We start from the raw sequence: 18,546 nt of genomic DNA on the forward strand, positions 1-18,546 counted from the left end.
TGTGAAATAAATCGTAAGTTACCTTATACTAAAGCCTAAAATTACAAAAAATAAAAAACACTAAAATCACAAAAAATAAAAAAACCTACCATTACAAAAAATTATCCAAAAAAATAAAAATGATTCCTATTCTAATACCCTTTAAAGAAAAAAAAAAAACCCGCCCCAAAATAAAAAAGCCTAATCTAGAATAAACTACCAAGGGCCTTTAAAAGGGAGTTTTGGGGGGCCTTAAAAGGGCTTTTTTGTAGGACATTGCCCTAAAGTTAACAGCTCTTTTGCTACAAAATAAAACAAATATCCCCGAACAGTATACAAACCCTCACCCCACAAACTACCAAGGGCCCTTAAAAGGACCTTTTGGGGGCCCATAAAAGGGCCTTTTGTAGGGCATTGCCCTAAAGTTAACAGCTCTTTTGCTACAAAAACCCTCACCCCTAACAGTATACAAACCCCCACTCCCCAAACCTACAAAATAAAAATAAAGTAAAACCTAATCTACCTATTGCCCTGAAAAGGGCACTTGTATGGGCATTGCCCTTAAAAGGGTATTTAGCTCTTTTGCTGCCCAAGCCCTAATCTAAAAATAAAAACCCACCCCAAAAGGACAAAAATATATTACACAAAATAACAAACAAATTATTAAAAAGTATGCCTTTTATAATACCCATTAAAAAAACACCCACTAACATTACAACCCCCCCCCCAACCCACAAAATAAAAAAAACTCTAAAAAAAACCTAAGCTAACCATTGTCCTGAAAAGGGCATTTGATTGGGGATTGCCCTTAAAAGGGCATTTAGCTCTTTTGCTGCCCAATAAAAACAGCCAATAGGATTTTAGCAGCTCTTATTCCTATTGACTGATTCAAATTTTTCAGCCAATAGGAATGCAAGGGGCGCCATCTTGAATTGCGTACCATTGCATTGAAGATTCAGTGTACGGCGGCAACCGTATGAAGAGGATGCTCTGCGCCGGATGTCTTCAGGATGGACCTGCTACGCGCCGCTGGGATCAAAATAGAAGATGCCGCCTGGATGAAGATTGAAGAGGCCGCCTAGATGAAGACTTCTCACCGCTTGGATGAGGACTTTGCCGCTGGGATGAAGATTGAAGAGGCCGCCTGGATGAAGACTTCTCGCCTTTTAATCTAAAGTTAGGGGGGCGTTAGGTTTAGGGGTTACTAGTATAATAATGTTTATTGCGATGTGGGGGGCTTTTGGTTTAGGGGTTAATAGTTTATTTAAAATATTTCTTTGTGGGGGCTTGCGGTTTAGGGTTTAATAGGGTTATTATAGTGGCGGCGGTGAAGGGCTTATACTTTACTTAGGTTTAGTATAGTGGGGGTGGGTGGCAGATTAGGGTTTAATAATATTTAAATAGTGTTTGCGATGCGGGAGGGCAGCGATTTAGGGATTAATAACTTTATGATAGTGGTGACGATGTTGGGGAGCGGTGGAATAGGGGTTAATAATTATTTTTAGCGGAGGCGATGTCGGGATCGGAAGTTTAGGGGTTAATAAATTTAATATAGTGTTTGCGATGCAGGAGAGACTTGGTTTAGGGGTTAATAAGTAGTTTATGGGTGTTTAGTGTACTTTGTAGCAGTTTAGTTATGCGTTTTATGTTACAGATTTGTAGTGTAAAACTCATAACTACTGCTTTTAGATGGCGTTACAGATCTTGTCGTTTTAGACTGTAACGCAGTTTTTTTAGCCAGAACGCAAAACTCATAATGGCAGCGCTATGGGAGTGCAGTACTGACATTGCGTTACAGGCTAAAAGGCTTGCGGTACACCTATACCAAGAAGACTCGTAATGGCTGTGTGGCTGTTTTAACACTGAAAATACCATGTTTTCAGCTTTAAAAGATGAATGCGCAGACTTGTAATCTAATTATTAAAAAATATTATACATACTGTAAAAAATTCTAAATAAAATCCATTTATATATATATATAATATTTTACCAGGAAGGATACATTGAGATTTCTCTCGTTTTCAAATATATATATATATATACGAACATAGGCTGTGTGTAAGCGCACAATGAGACCCTGTGAGTGTACAAACATAGAGCAGTAACGATACCTGTATCACGCTGGGGTTCAGCACACTGTGGAGAGTGGGTGTGTCAAAATTGCTGGAGACCTGCAGCTGTGGCGATCAGAACCCGGTCTGTAAGCCGCTCCGTAAGGGAATAGAGAAATCCAAAGACAGTTGAGCGCCTCAAAGCGCAAAGAGACTCCATGAAGTGTAAAAAAAACTTCACTTTATTGTAATAAGGGTAAAAACATAACAGCATAAAAAGCAGCTGAAGGAAGCACTCAATAAAAGAAATTGACACAATGTCAGCGATCAGGACCTCACGCAAACATGTTTCGTGCGGTTGTGCACTTGATCAATGCTTGAGAGCAGTCCTGACCGCCCATTGCTTTATAGTACTTGTATTAAAGGAACAGTCTCAATCTGTTTATGACATTGTGTCTAATTCACACTGTTCTTATTTTCTCCTTTGTTGAAGATAAATATAAATTCATCTAGTACTTTAATTCTACTATTTTCCCTATTTATGTTGTGATATAAGGAATTTAATATATAAAAAAGACTTCAATCAATTAAATGAATAATACATACATACAATTCATTTCTCAAAAATAAATATATACCTTTTAAGTGTAATCAAATACCTCAAATTCTATGATGTTACTAAAGAGGATATAAACATGGATAATATATACATTTGAATCATTCGTTATGTTGGTTGAAAATTAATTTAGATTTTTAAGAAAGGAACTTTAAAGAATTATTCTGAACAATAAGAATAATTTTAAAGATGGATAATAAATACATTTAAATTATTTGATATGATAGTTAATAGTTGATTTTAATTTATTAGAAAGGAACATTATAGAGTAATTTAAGACATTAAAATACGTATTAAATGCATTTTATATCTCAATTTACAAATAGGTCCAAATCTCTTCTCATATTTAACCCTAATGGGTTACAAGTTTTTAATGTAAATATCCAAAATACCTCACGCTTATTCAGTTTATCTTCTCTATCTCCCCCTCGTTTCCATATAGGAACATGGTCAATACCCTGAATTTTTAGGAGTGAGGCATCAGAATTGTGATGAGTTTTAAAATGTCTGGAAACCGGAGTGTCCGTGTCATCATCCTCAATCGATCTTAAATGTTGTAGGAATGTATTGAATATGGCAAAGTTCACATTTAAGTAAATACACTACATGAGTTGTAGAACAATTTATGTAGTATTTGATGTTATATTCCTGCTGTGTAGCGTATGAGGTAAAATTATTTCCCTCAATTACATGATTACAAGTTTTGCAGATATTTCTTCTGCATTTAAAAAAACCCTTTCTTTCCTTTAACCAACATTTGTTTTGTTTCATAGGAAGATTAGATGGGGAAAGATAATTTGATAAAGTTTTACCTCTTTTAGATATTAAATCTACTCCTTTACTAGTTATTATTTTCAGAACTGAATCTGAGTGTAGTATAGGTATAGTTTCTTTTATGATTTTACTGATGTTTTTAAAATCTGTACTATGGGCTCCATGTACTAAGCCGTCAATTCATCCGTCATTGTAGACGCGGATAAACTCACCGTTACTCGCCACGGGCGAAATGGTGTCCGCTGTCGCTATGTACTAATAATCCCCCAATAAATAGACACGTCTAGCCCACCGTGAGCAGTGGCGGAATATTGATAAATTTGACGCCTCGCTCTCCGCGACTATTTTGTGAAGTATGCAGCAAACCAATATAATTTTTGCAACTTTCTCAGGTGCATACTGCATAGCACCAACAGAACGATCAAGAAATCGAAACCGCATTTTCAAACCGCATGTACATGAGTACCCTCCATCTCCTAATAGAAGATACAATAAATATAAATATTAATATAAAAATAATTATAAAGATTGACAACTATACAATACAAATTTAAAATTCACAGATTGCTCTTTAATTACAGTCGACAAATTGGGCGCAATTTATGTACATGGAAATGAGAGACAAATTAGACATCAGTTATGCTTACCTAGAAGCCATCCATCAGGCATATTTCCGTCCGAAATGAACAATTTAAGTACAATGCTGATATTACTGCCTTTTATATCTGTCTAGACTAGCGTCTAGAGTTACTTTCCTATTGTTTTGTACCTTGCCTTCCACCTAAAAGGTGGCGAGGCAAAAATAACGAGGTGGGAGCGGAAATTGTCGCGAGCGGACAAAGAGATTTTTTAGTACATTCGTTTTTGGCGAGTTGGTGGTCAAATGTGTGTAATTACAGTGAAAAATGGAGAGGTAGCGAGGTTTGGCGGATAAGTACGCTCGCAATTTTAAAGATGCGAGTTTGAACATAGTTGACGACTTTGTACATATCAGTTTGCGAGTTTTGACGCGAGATTTGTTGCGGGTAGCTCGCTGACTGCTTAGTACATGGAAAGTCAAATCCTGTGTGAGCACCTGAATTACTGCACAGTCTTTGTATGAAGAAAATGATAACTTATGTCCCAAAGGGTGAATTACCGGGACCCAGTTGTCATAAATGAAGACTCACCCTAGCTGGAGGATCCCTGCCATATGCCGCTGCTTGAAAGGAGACAAGCCCGTCCACAGAGAGTGTGTATTCACTTTCCGGTATACCTGAGGCAGCGGGTTGACTCCGTCAGAGCCCTTCTGTGTACTTCCGGTTTCTTCACTGCTCTCCTCCTGGGCCTTGCTCCACTCGCGGTGACCAGCGGTAACTCAGCGTGTGATGTCACCGGCACCTTTCACTTGCGGCTTCTGGGTCCTTTCGCCGTTGGATCAATCCACGGGTGCTGGCTTAATGAACTTGCGGTTATTAAAGTGTCAGTGTGCATGCTCCGTTTCTTAAGTTCCAAATAACAAAGTGATGAGCTGCACCAGAGTACTTCTTTTAAAACTTTTATTGTAGGTCACAGAAACTTCTCCAAGGAAGTGTAATCTCAACAAAAGAAGGGGGCTTGGTGGTGTGTGGAGATAACACCCAAAGAACTATTGCTGACGCGTTTCAGCCTGTAAGGCTGTAGTCGTAGCATGAAGTTCTTAATCTCAACTACCTATAAATACCTGGTGCATAATTGTGATTGGATAAAAACATTTTATCCTGGGCGTTATCTCAAACACACCTGATTAGTCCAGTATTACAAAGCATAAATTCTGAATAGAAACAATTGTTGTATACTGTTTAAATAGCAACAAAATATATACATATTATTGCAAACTTCAACAAATAGTGAGTTAATATACAAAAAAAACTAATATATATTACAGAACATTTATTACTTTTTCTAACACCTTTATAAGCATACTTTGATGCAATGAAAAAACAGGGATTAACTTTCCCAATTGGATACAAATGTTCTGTTGAAATTTTTATATATATATATATATATATATATATATATATATATATATATATATATATATATATACTCACTATAATCTGAATATTAAGTATTGATTTAAACCTGTTTACATTTAGAGGTAAAAACATAAATTGTTATTGATGATACCTAGTTGGTGATTATTATTTTTAAACCTAAATAGGGCTAGCTTAATTAAAAAAAAAAACATTATATTATATTATAATTTTAATTTTGATTTTAATTTTAAAGGGGTGACAGGCCAGATTATTGAGACCATTCTGTATACACAGACCGAAAACTACTCCCAGAAGTTGATAATATCAAATTCCGAATTTAAACCTAAGGAAATTCTTGTTTTCAGTCTGTGTATCCAGAACGCCTCTCTTTTAGCCAAAAGCTTATCCCTATCTCCACCTCTTGTTTTGCAAGTCGCCTTTTCAATAATAGTCCACCTTAAAGTGTCAGCTTTTTTATTGTGTTTCAGATTAAAATGCTGTATTAACGGAGTAGTCAATTTTCCTGCCTTAATGTTATTTATATGCTCACGGATTCTATCACGTGTTTCCCTAGAGGTGAGACCTGTATATTGGACTCCACACTCTGCACAAGTAAGCAAATACACCACATAAGTGGCTCTACAGTTCAGGCAAGAATAATGTCAGAATTTTTCTCCTGTCACTGTGCTCAAAAAGCCTTCTCCACTTTGGAGATAGCTACATGCTATGCACGACACATAGCTACATTTATACACTCGCTTAAACCTTAACCATGATGAATGGTCTGGTTTGGTAGAGTATAACTGTGTGGGAGCTATAATATTACCTAAGGTTTTCCCTCTCTTGAAAGCATATCTGCATCCCTGAGTAACTATGTCTTTAAGATCTATAAAATAAAGGTTAAATATGAGCGCAGGGTGATACACCAAACTCCTGAAAAGACCTAAAGGTCCCTAATATAGGCCAGAAAATAGTACTATAAAATAACAGAAAACAGGAGCGCTAAAAAGCTAAAGGTGTCTCTAAACGTGATTATAATAAAACCAGGTATATCCTGCAAATAAAGTGCTATCAAAAACAAAATCTAAATGAATTCAAAGTGCTATTCATTAATGGTGTGTATATACAGTAGAAAACGAAATACTTAATATTACAAGTTACAAAGGGTATCCCTTTAAACAGTACACTAGTGTTCTTAATATGTATAAGATACTGAGGTTGAAAGGAGAGACCAAATCTTACATTTAAAAAGGGACTATGCCAATTTAATATACTTCATAAAGCATAAAAGAACGATATTAGACAATATTCTTAAAATGGTATAAATGCATAAAACTAACGGACGTCTCCGTTAAAAATAAAAATAAAAATAAAAATAAAACTCAGGTTGCCACCACATAAAAATATATATAGAGGAAGATCCGTTATTGTGGGCCAATGGAGCTAATAACAGTTCAAGTTTGAAAGATATCAGGAGTAAATTCCACAGTTCATACTCTAAGTTAGCGATCAACCGCAGGCTTACCCCCACACTGTGTGTGTTCTGAAGTCTCTGTGTTCAAAGTTACCGCCGTAGCGGGGTGACGTCACCTTTATGGGCGCTGTCCTCGATCGGCCTCCTGATTGGTCCTTTGTCGGAGCGGCTTTAGAAGGTAACTGAAATTTCCGCTACCAAAGTATCTGCTCTTAAGTGTATAACAACACGCAAGATACCTTTGAAGGAGTGATGTGTGAAAAAATTAGCTCTGTCCAATCCTCAAACTGAGGAGCTCTGATTTTTCTCTGTGGAAAAGTTCCGTACAGTAGTACCCTTGTCGGATTCTGTCGACCTTGCTTGCCAATAATGTCAGTCTCTGCCGGTCCAGCTGACAATTGCAGATTCTTTGTTATATCAAGGGTAACGAATTCCAACAGCAATGCACACTCACAAGTGTAGCTCCAGCTTAGAATGTGAATAAATAACTATAATTGTGACTTCATCAACGCGTTTCTCCCTATACAGGGCTTTTTCAAGATGAGTTAGTCACAACATATGCACCTTTTTAAAGGTGTATCCCAAATTTCATTGGTCCAAAGTTAATTGGTGGTTTACTAAAGGTGGAATTTTATCTTGAATTGCAAAAAGAATATCTCTTCAATATTTAAGGTGGTATTGGCAAACCTGATTAGTGAGGCAACCAATCCTATGCAGTATATTTCATAATATTAAATAAATGATTTAATATAAGAAAAAAAGTATAAAAATTAAAAATAAATAAATATACTGAATTATTACTAAAATAATTTGTTAACCTAGTTTACTAGCAGCATAACTGTAATATGTCATGATTTGACACTTAAGTAAATACAATATACACGTATGATATAAAGATAAAAAGATAAAACAGATAAATATAGGGGGCTTAAAATTAGTAATATCTTAGTCTAACCGGTAACGGCAATAGCTAGTCTAATAAAAAAGGGGAGATATCCAACTCAGAGTTTAGACCTGCAGGATATAATGTGTCATACTTATATATAAATTCAGCCTCTTTCAGTTTTAAAATTTTTCCTATGTTCCCTCCTCTCCAATTTTGTTTAATATGCATTATCGCCCAATATTTTAAATCTTTTGTTTTCCCATTATGTGTATGTTTAAAATGTTTGTACAGATTAGTGTCTTCAACTCCTTTCTCAATGCATAAGAGATGTTCCCTTATTCTATCTCTTATCATTCTTTTAGTCTCTCCAAAATACACCAGATTACATGTGCATTTGATAACATAGACTACCCCTTTGGTTGAGCACCTGATACATTCCTTAATGATAATTTCATCTCCTGACTTGTGCAAATTTATAGTACTTCTTTTGTCGCTATGCTTGCACGCCTTGCAGGAGTAGCAGGGGAAAAAAACCGGATATCTTTTCTCCATCTAAATTCTTTTGTATGAAGCATCGTTTTTTATTTCCACTTCGAGCACTAGGTGCCAGAATGGATTTAAAATTTTTTGTTTTTTTAAAAATCATTCTGGGTTTGTCTGGAAGTGAACTTCCCAATATGGGGTCAGCTTTGAGTATGGACCAATGTTTATTTAAAATTTTCCTCATAATACCATGATCAATGTTATATTCCATAATAAATGGGACATTTATCTTTTCTGTATTTTCATTGGGGTGTTTTTGTTTATATGAAAGTAGTGCTTCTCTATCTGTCTCTCTTGCCCTATTTACAGCCCTATTTACAACCTCGTCATTATATCCCCTATCTTTAAATTTGTCAATTAGAGTTATAATTTGGTTCTCAAAATCTGATGGTCTGGAACAGTTCTTTTTTATTCTCAGGCTTTGGCCAACAGGGATATTATCCTTCCATTGTTGGAGGTGGCAACTATTAGCATGTATAAAATTGTTGGAGTCCACCTCCTTAAAATGTGTCTTTGTTTCCAAACTATTATTAATTGCCATAATTTCTAAGTCTAAAAAGACAACACTTTCTTTACTATAATCGAATGTAAAATGCATACCCATATTGTTGGCATTCATATCAGAAAACAAATTTACTAACTCTACTTCGGACCCCCGCCATATTATCAGGACATCATCTATGTACCGCTTATAGAGCACGAGGTTCGCACCATAGTCACTAACCTGGAAGAAAGACTCCTCCCAGCTGCCAACAAACAGGTTGGCGTAACTTGGTGCGAACCTCGTGCCCATAGCGGTACCCTCTATCTGTAGATAGAACTTATCGTTGTACATAAAATAATTATTTTTCAATATAAAAGTTATGCTCTTTAGTAGAAAATCCTTTTGCTCTGACTTCATGTCTGGATCAGTGTCTAGATATTTCTTAATAGCCTTAATTCCCTTCTCATGATCTATTATAGTGTATAATGATGTTATATCTCCAGTAACTAGGATGAGATTATCTTGCCAGTCTATCTGTTCTAAAATGTTGAGGACTTGCGTTGAGTCTTTTAGATATGAATCTAGTTTTTTGACAAATTTCTGTAAATAAGTATCAACGTACTGTGAAAGATTTGAGGATAATGCCCCTATGCCCGAAATGATCGGTCTACCCGGTGGTCGAGTCAGATTTTTATGTATCTTGGGAAGGAAGTAGAATACCGGGACCCTAGGATGACCAGGGTCCAGGAACTCCACCTCCTTCCCATTCAGTATTCCCACATTTTTTCCTTCTATTATTAATTTTTTAAGAGCAGCGGCAAACTTATTTGTGGGGTTTAAATCAAGACGTTTATATGTTTTATTGTCACCCAACAGTCTCATAGCTTCTAATTCATAATAGCTAGTGTCCATCACTACAATCCCGCCGCCCTTGTCGGCGGGCTTGATAGTGATCTCACGATTCTTTTGTAGTTTTTCTAAAATAAGTGTGTCTTTTTTGGTCATATTCTTTTTTAAAAATTTTGATGGCTGACTATTCTTTAGATCCCTTAAGGCCATTTGCTCAAAAGTCTCCATATAGTTTCCTTTTGCCGAGACTGGGTTAAACGTTGACTTTAATCTGAGGTTGGTGTGGACAAAATTATCTTGTTTTGTTTTGGCTCTATTGATTGAGGCTTTCTCAAGAGGACTTTTCATGTAGAAACGTTTTAAAGTGAGGTTTCTCACAATTTTTTTTATATTGATATGAGTATTAAATTTATTTAATCTGCTACTGGGTGCAAAAGAAAGGCCGTGACTGAGAATTCTTACCTCGTCGTCCTGTAGGGCAACACTACTAATGTTAAACACCCCATTTTTCTTCACCTCCCCCTTTTTGCTTCTTGTGCTGATCCTACTTCCTCTTGTCCCTCTAGAGGTCTTTTTTTGCTTTTGTTTGTCCATACATTTGTCTTCTTGCTTTCCACAAGTTCTTTTGAAGTGCCCTCCCTCAGAGGGCTCTTCCCTAAAAAAGAGGCCTCATTCTCTCTATGTCTTATTTCATCAGTTACATAATTGAGGGGGGTATACCTATTTCTCACTGGTGTTTCCCATTCATCTTTGTTGTCCCAAATGGGTCTATTAGTCCTATGTGGTACTGGTCTATTTTGATCTGAATAATTATTATAGTTGTTATTTCTTGCTCCCGAATAGTGTTCATTCTGTCTATCATATCTATTGGAATTCCTATAATCATAACTGTCTTTATAATATGTCCTATTATTATAGGAGTAGTCTGGTCTCCAAGATCTGTTATAATCCCTACTGTCTCTCTCGCTATTTCTATAGTTATTATGCCTCGGGAAATTACTATTATAATTATAGTTTCTATTTTCTTTTCTTTTATTATGGTTAACTACCGTCCATTCCTCTTTAGAGGTTTTGGATTCCATATTACTGGTGGCATTATCTGTGTCTAGATTTGGTTTCTTTGTGTCTCTATCCAGCTTTTTCCATTTGGTTTTTAAGATATCCTTATTCAATGTGTCTAGCCTTTCAATCATATCTTTTTGTTTATCTTTAAAGGCCATCGACTTTTTATCTTTCAGTTTATCTTTAATTTCTATTATATCTTTCTCTAGATCTACTAGAGTATCTTTTCTAGATTTCTTTAAGATTTCCATTAAATCTCCTGAAGCTTTAGATAGTACTTCCTCCCATTCTTTTTGGAAGATCTCTTTTAATGGAAAAGCACATGTTTTAGTTAGAATCAAACCTTTAGGGATTAGACCCTTTCCAATATATTTATTAAGGAAGACAATCTCAGTTTTTTGTTTTAATTCTTTAACTAAGAGTTTTTCCAGTTTAATCATAATGTCTTCCAGACTTTCAAATTCTTTAATACTCTCTATCTCATCTTCTTTATGTTCATGTAATTCTTTATATAGGTGATCCCTAAATTCAAAGATGTCTTCCATATTGGAAGGAGGAGACATCACTATGTGAGCTAATAATTTAAATAAATGTGATATTCAAATGAGTCGATTTTAGAAAAAACTCTTCTAGTAATTAATGTTATATTGTGAAAAATTACAATAAAGTGTGAAGTAAAATCCACTAAAAAATTCTATAAAATTATTTGAAAATTATTCTATGTGTTAGTTAATGGGTATAAATTAATATCACTACAAATCCTAAAACAGACACCCGCAGCTCATAAAAAGGGACCCAATAATAGATATATAAAATAAAGGTTAAATATGAGCGCAGGGTGATACACCAAACTCCTGAAAAGACCTAAAGGTCCCTAATATAGGCCAGAAAATAGTACTATAAAATAACAGAAAACAGGAGCGCTAAAAAGCTAAAGGTGTCTCTAAACGTGATTATAATAAAACCAGGTATATCCTGCAAATAAAGTGCTATCAAAAACAAAATCTAAATGAATTCAAAGTGCTATTCATTAATGGTGTGCATATACAGTAGAAAACGAAATACTTAATATTACAAGTTACAAAGGGTATCCCTTTAAACAGTACACTAGTGTTCTTAATATGTATAAGATACTGAGGTTGAAAGGAGAGACCAAATCTTACATTTAAAAAGGGACTATGCCAATTTAATATACTTCATAAAGCATAAAAGAACGATATTAGACAATATTCTTAAAATGGTATAAATGCATAAAACTAACGGACGTCTCCGTTAAAAATAAAAATAAAAATAAAAATAAAACTCAGGTTGCCACCACATAAAAATATATATAGAGGAAGATCCGTTATTGTGGGCCAATGGAGCTAATAACAGTTCAAGTTTGAAAGATATCAGGAGTAAATTCCACAGTTCATACTCTAAGTTAGCGATCAACCGCAGGCTTACCCCCACACTGTGTGTGTTCTGAAGTCTCTGTGTTCAAAGTTACCGCCGTAGCGGGGTGACGTCACCTTTATGGGCGCTGTCCTCGATCGGCCTCCTGATTGGTCCTTTGTCGGAGCGGCTTTAGAAGGTAACTGAAATTTCCGCTACCAAAGTATCTGCTCTTAAGTGTATAACAACACGCAAGATACCTTTGAAGGAGTGATGTGTGAAAAAATTAGCTCTGTCCAATCCTCAAACTGAGGAGCTCTGATTTTTCTCTGTGGAAAAGTTCCGTACAGTAGTACCCTTGTCGGATTCTGTCGACCTTGCTTGCCAATAATGTCAGTCTCTGCCGGTCCAGCTGACAATTGCAGATTCTTTGTTATATCAAGGGTAACGAATTCCAACAGCAATGCACACTCACAAGTGTAGCTCCAGCTTAGAATGTGAATAAATAACTATAATTGTGACTTCATCAACGCGTTTCTCCCTATACAGGGCTTTTTCAAGATGAGTTAGTCACAACATATGCACCTTTTTAAAGGTGTATCCCAAATTTCATTGGTCCAAAGTTAATTGGTGGTTTACTAAAGGTGGAATTTTATCTTGAATTGCAAAAAGAATATCTCTTCAATATTTAAGGTGGTATTGGCAAACCTGATTAGTGAGGCAACCAATCCTATGCAGTATATTTCATAATATTAAATAAATGATTTAATATAAGAAAAAAAGTATAAAAATTAAAAATAAATAAATATACTGAATTATTACTAAAATAATTTGTTAACCTAGTTTACTAGCAGCATAACTGTAATATGTCATGATTTGACACTTAAGTAAATACAATATACACGTATGATATAAAGATAAAAAGATAAAACAGATAAATATAGGGGGCTTAAAATTAGTAATATCTTAGTCTAACCGGTAACGGCAATAGCTAGTCTAATAAAAAAGGGGAGATATCCAACTCAGAGTTTAGACCTGCAGGATATAATGTGTCATACTTATATATAAATTCAGCCTCTTTCAGTTTTAAAATTTTTCCTATGTTCCCTCCTCTCCAATTTTGTTTAATATGCATTATCGCCCAATATTTTAAATCTTTTGTTTTCCCATTATGTGTATGTTTAAAATGTTTGTACAGATTAGTGTCTTCAACTCCTTTCTCAATGCATAAGAGATGTTCCCTTATTCTATCTCTTATCATTCTTTTAGTCTCTCCAAAATACACCAGATTACATGTGCATTTGATAACATAGACTACCCCTTTGGTTGAGCACCTGATACATTCCTTAATGATAATTTCATCTCCTGACTTGTGCAAATTTATAGTACTTCTTTTGTCGCTATGCTTGCACGCCTTGCAGGAGTAGCAGGGGAAAAAAACCGGATATCTTTTCTCCATCTAAATTCTTTTGTATGAAGCATCGTTTTTTATTTCCACTTCGAGCACTAGGTGCCAGAATGGATTTAAAATTTTTTGTTTTTTTAAAAATCATTCTGGGTTTGTCTGGAAGTGAACTTCCCAATATGGGGTCAGCTTTGAGTATGGACCAATGTTTATTTAAAATTTTCCTCATAATACCATGATCAATGTTATATTCCATAATAAATGGGACATTTATCTTTTCTGTATTTTCATTGGGGTGTTTTTGTTTATATGAAAGTAGTGCTTCTCTATCTGTCTCTCTTGCCCTATTTACAGCCCTATTTACAACCTCGTCATTATATCCCCTATCTTTAAATTTGTCAATTAGAGTTATAATTTGGTTCTCAAAATCTGATGGTCTGGAACAGTTCTTTTTTATTCTCAGGCTTTGGCCAACAGGGATATTATCCTTCCATTGTTGGAGGTGGCAACTATTAGCATGTATAAAATTGTTGGAGTCCACCTCCTTAAAATGTGTCTTTGTTTCCAAACTATTATTAATTGCCATAATTTCTAAGTCTAAAAAGACAACACTTTCTTTACTATAATCGAATGTAAAATGCATACCCATATTGTTGGCATTCATATCAGAAAACAAATTTACTAACTCTACTTCGGACCCCCGCCATATTATCAGGACATCATCTATGTACCGCTTATAGAGCACGAGGTTCGCACCATAGTCACTAACCTGGAAGAAAGACTCCTCCCAGCTGCCAACAAACAGGTTGGCGTAACTTGGTGCGAACCTCGTGCCCATAGCGGTACCCTCTATCTGTAGATAGAACTTATCGTTGTACATAAAATAATTATTTTTCAATATAAAAGTTATGCTCTTTAGTAGAAAATCCTTTTGCTCTGACTTCATGTCTGGATCAGTGTCTAGATATTTCTTAATAGCCTTAATTCCCTTCTCATGATCTATTATAGTGTATAATGATGTTATATCTCCAGTAACTAGGATGAGATTATCTTGCCAGTCTATCTGTTCTAAAATGTTGAGGACTTGCGTTGAGTCTTTTAGATATGAATCTAGTTTTTTGACAAATTTCTGTAAATAAGTATCAACGTACTGTGAAAGATTTGAGGATAATGCCCCTATGCCCGAAATGATCGGTCTACCCGGTGGTCGAGTCAGATTTTTATGTATCTTGGGAAGGAAGTAGAATACCGGGACCCTAGGATGACCAGGGTCCAGGAACTCCACCTCCTTCCCATTCAGTATTCCCACATTTTTTCCTTCTATTATTAATTTTTTAAGAGCAGCGGCAAACTTATTTGTGGGGTTTAAATCAAGACGTTTATATGTTTTATTGTCACCCAACAGTCTCATAGCTTCTAATTCATAATAGCTAGTGTCCATCACTACAATCCCGCCGCCCTTGTCGGCGGGCTTGATAGTGATCTCACGATTCTTTTGTAGTTTTTCTAAAATAAGTGTGTCTTTTTTGGTCATATTCTTTTTTAAAAATTTTGATGGCTGACTATTCTTTAGATCCCTTAAGGCCATTTGCTCAAAAGTCTCCATATAGTTTCCTTTTGCCGAGACTGGGTTAAACGTTGACTTTAATCTGAGGTTGGTGTGGACAAAATTATCTTGTTTTGTTTTGGCTCTATTGATTGAGGCTTTCTCAAGAGGACTTTTCATGTAGAAACGTTTTAAAGTGAGGTTTCTCACAATTTTTTTTATATTGATATGAGTATTAAATTTATTTAATCTGCTACTGGGTGCAAAAGAAAGGCCGTGACTGAGAATTCTTACCTCGTCGTCCTGTAGGGCAACACTACTAATGTTAAACACCCCATTTTTCTTCACCTCCCCCTTTTTGCTTCTTGTGCTGATCCTACTTCCTCTTGTCCCTCTAGAGGTCTTTTTTTGCTTTTGTTTGTCCATACATTTGTCTTCTTGCTTTCCACAAGTTCTTTTGAAGTGCCCTCCCTCAGAGGGCTCTTCCCTAAAAAAGAGGCCTCATTCTCTCTATGTCTTATTTCATCAGTTACATAATTGAGGGGGGTATACCTATTTCTCACTGGTGTTTCCCATTCATCTTTGTTGTCCCAAATGGGTCTATTAGTCCTATGTGGTACTGGTCTATTTTGATCTGAATAATTATTATAGTTGTTATTTCTTGCTCCCGAATAGTGTTCATTCTGTCTATCATATCTATTGGAATTCCTATAATCATAACTGTCTTTATAATATGTCCTATTATTATAGGAGTAGTCTGGTCTCCAAGATCTGTTATAATCCCTACTGTCTCTCTCGCTATTTCTATAGTTATTATGCCTCGGGAAATTACTATTATAATTATAGTTTCTATTTTCTTTTCTTTTATTATGGTTAACTACCGTCCATTCCTCTTTAGAGGTTTTGGATTCCATATTACTGGTGGCATTATCTGTGTCTAGATTTGGTTTCTTTGTGTCTCTATCCAGCTTTTTCCATTTGGTTTTTAAGATATCCTTATTCAATGTGTCTAGCCTTTCAATCATATCTTTTTGTTTATCTTTAAAGGCCATCGACTTTTTATCTTTCAGTTTATCTTTAATTTCTATTATATCTTTCTCTAGATCTACTAGAGTATCTTTTCTAGATTTCTTTAAGATTTCCATTAAATCTCCTGAAGCTTTAGATAGTACTTCCTCCCATTCTTTTTGGAAGATCTCTTTTAATGGAAAAGCACATGTTTTAGTTAGAATCAAACCTTTAGGGATTAGACCCTTTCCAATATATTTATTAAGGAAGACAATCTCAGTTTTTTGTTTTAATTCTTTAACTAAGAGTTTTTCCAGTTTAATCATAATGTCTTCCAGACTTTCAAATTCTTTAATACTCTCTATCTCATCTTCTTTATGTTCATGTAATTCTTTATATAGGTGATCCCTAAATTCAAAGATGTCTTCCATATTGGAAGGAGGAGACATCACTATGTGAGCTAATAATTTAAATAAATGTGATATTCAAATGAGTCGATTTTAGAAAAAACTCTTCTAGTAATTAATGTTATATTGTGAAAAATTACAATAAAGTGTGAAGTAAAATCCACTAAAAAATTCTATAAAATTATTTGAAAATTATTCTATGTGTTAGTTAATGGGTATAAATTAATATCACTACAAATCCTAAAACAGACACCCGCAGCTCATAAAAAGGGACCCAATAATAGATATATAAAATAAAGGTTAAATATGAGCGCAGGGTGATACACCAAACTCCTGAAAAGACCTAAAGGTCCCTAATATAGGCCAGAAAATAGTACTATAAAATAACAGAAAACAGGAGCGCTAAAAAGCTAAAGGTGTCTCTAAACGTGATTATAATAAAACCAGGTATATCCTGCAAATAAAGTGCTATCAAAAACAAAATCTAAATGAATTCAAAGTGCTATTCATTAATGGTGTGCATATACAGTAGAAAACGAAATACTTAATATTACAAGTTACAAAGGGTATCCCTTTAAACAGTACACTAGTGTTCTTAATATGTATAAGATACTGAGGTTGAAAGGAGAGACCAAATCTTACATTTAAAAAGGGACTATGCCAATTTAATATACTTCATAAAGCATAAAAGAACGATATTAGACAATATTCTTAAAATGGTATAAATGCATAAAACTAACGGACGTCTCCGTTAAAAATAAAAATAAAAATAAAAATAAAACTCAGGTTGCCACCACATAAAAATATATATAGAGGAAGATCCGTTATTGTGGGCCAATGGAGCTAATAACAGTTCAAGTTTGAAAGATATCAGGAGTAAATTCCACAGTTCATACTCTAAGTTAGCGATCAACCGCAGGCTTACCCCCACACTGTGTGTGTTCTGAAGTCTCTGTGTTCAAAGTTACCGCCGTAGCGGGGTGACGTCACCTTTATGGGCGCTGTCCTCGATCGGCCTCCTGATTGGTCCTTTGTCGGAGCGGCTTTAGAAGGTAACTGAAATTTCCGCTACCAAAGTATCTGCTCTTAAGTGTATAACAACACGCAAGATACCTTTGAAGGAGTGATGTGTGAAAAAATTAGCTCTGTCCAATCCTCAAACTGAGGAGCTCTGATTTTTCTCTGCGGAAAAGTTCCGTACAGTAGTACCCTTGTCGGATTCTGTCGACCTTGCTTGCCAATAATGTCAGTCTCTGCCGGTCCAGCTGACAATTGCAGATTCTTTGTTATATCAAGGGTAACGAATTCCAACAGCAATGCACACTCACAAGTGTAGCTCCAGCTTAGAATGTGAATAAATAACTATAATTGTGACTTCATCAACGCGTTTCTCCCTATACAGGGCTTTTTCAAGATGAGTTAGTCACAACATATGCACCTTTTTAAAGGTGTATCCCAAATTTCATTGGTCCAAAGTTAATTGGTGGTTTACTAAAGGTGGAATTTTATCTTGAATTGCAAAAAGAATATCTCTTCAATATTTAAGGTGGTATTGGCAAACCTGATTAGTGAGGCAACCAATCCTATGCAGTATATTTCATAATATTAAATAAATGATTTAATATAAGAAAAAAAGTATAAAAATGAAAAATAAATAAATATACTGAATTATTACTAAAATAATTTGTTAACCTAGTTTACTAGCAGCATAACTGTAATATGTCATGATTTGACACTTAAGTAAATACAATATACACGTATGATATAAAGATAAAAAGATAAAACAGATAAATATAGGGGGCTTAAAATTAGAAATATCTTAGTCTAACCGGTAACGGCAATAGCTAGTCTAATAAAAAAGGGGAGATATCCAACTCAGAGTTTAGACCTGCAGGATATAATGTGTCATACTTATATATAAATTCAGCCTCTTTCAGTTTTAAAATTTTTCCTATGTTCCCTCCTCTCCAATTTTGTTTAATATGCATTATCGCCCAATATTTTAAATCTTTTGTTTTCCCATTATGTGTATGTTTAAAATGTTTGTACAGATTAGTGTCTTCAACTCCTTTCTCAATGCATAAGAGATGT

Source organism: Bombina bombina, chromosome 5, assembly GCF_027579735.1.
Source record: "Bombina bombina isolate aBomBom1 chromosome 5, aBomBom1.pri, whole genome shotgun sequence".
NCBI lineage: Eukaryota > Metazoa > Chordata > Amphibia > Anura > Bombinatoridae > Bombina > Bombina bombina.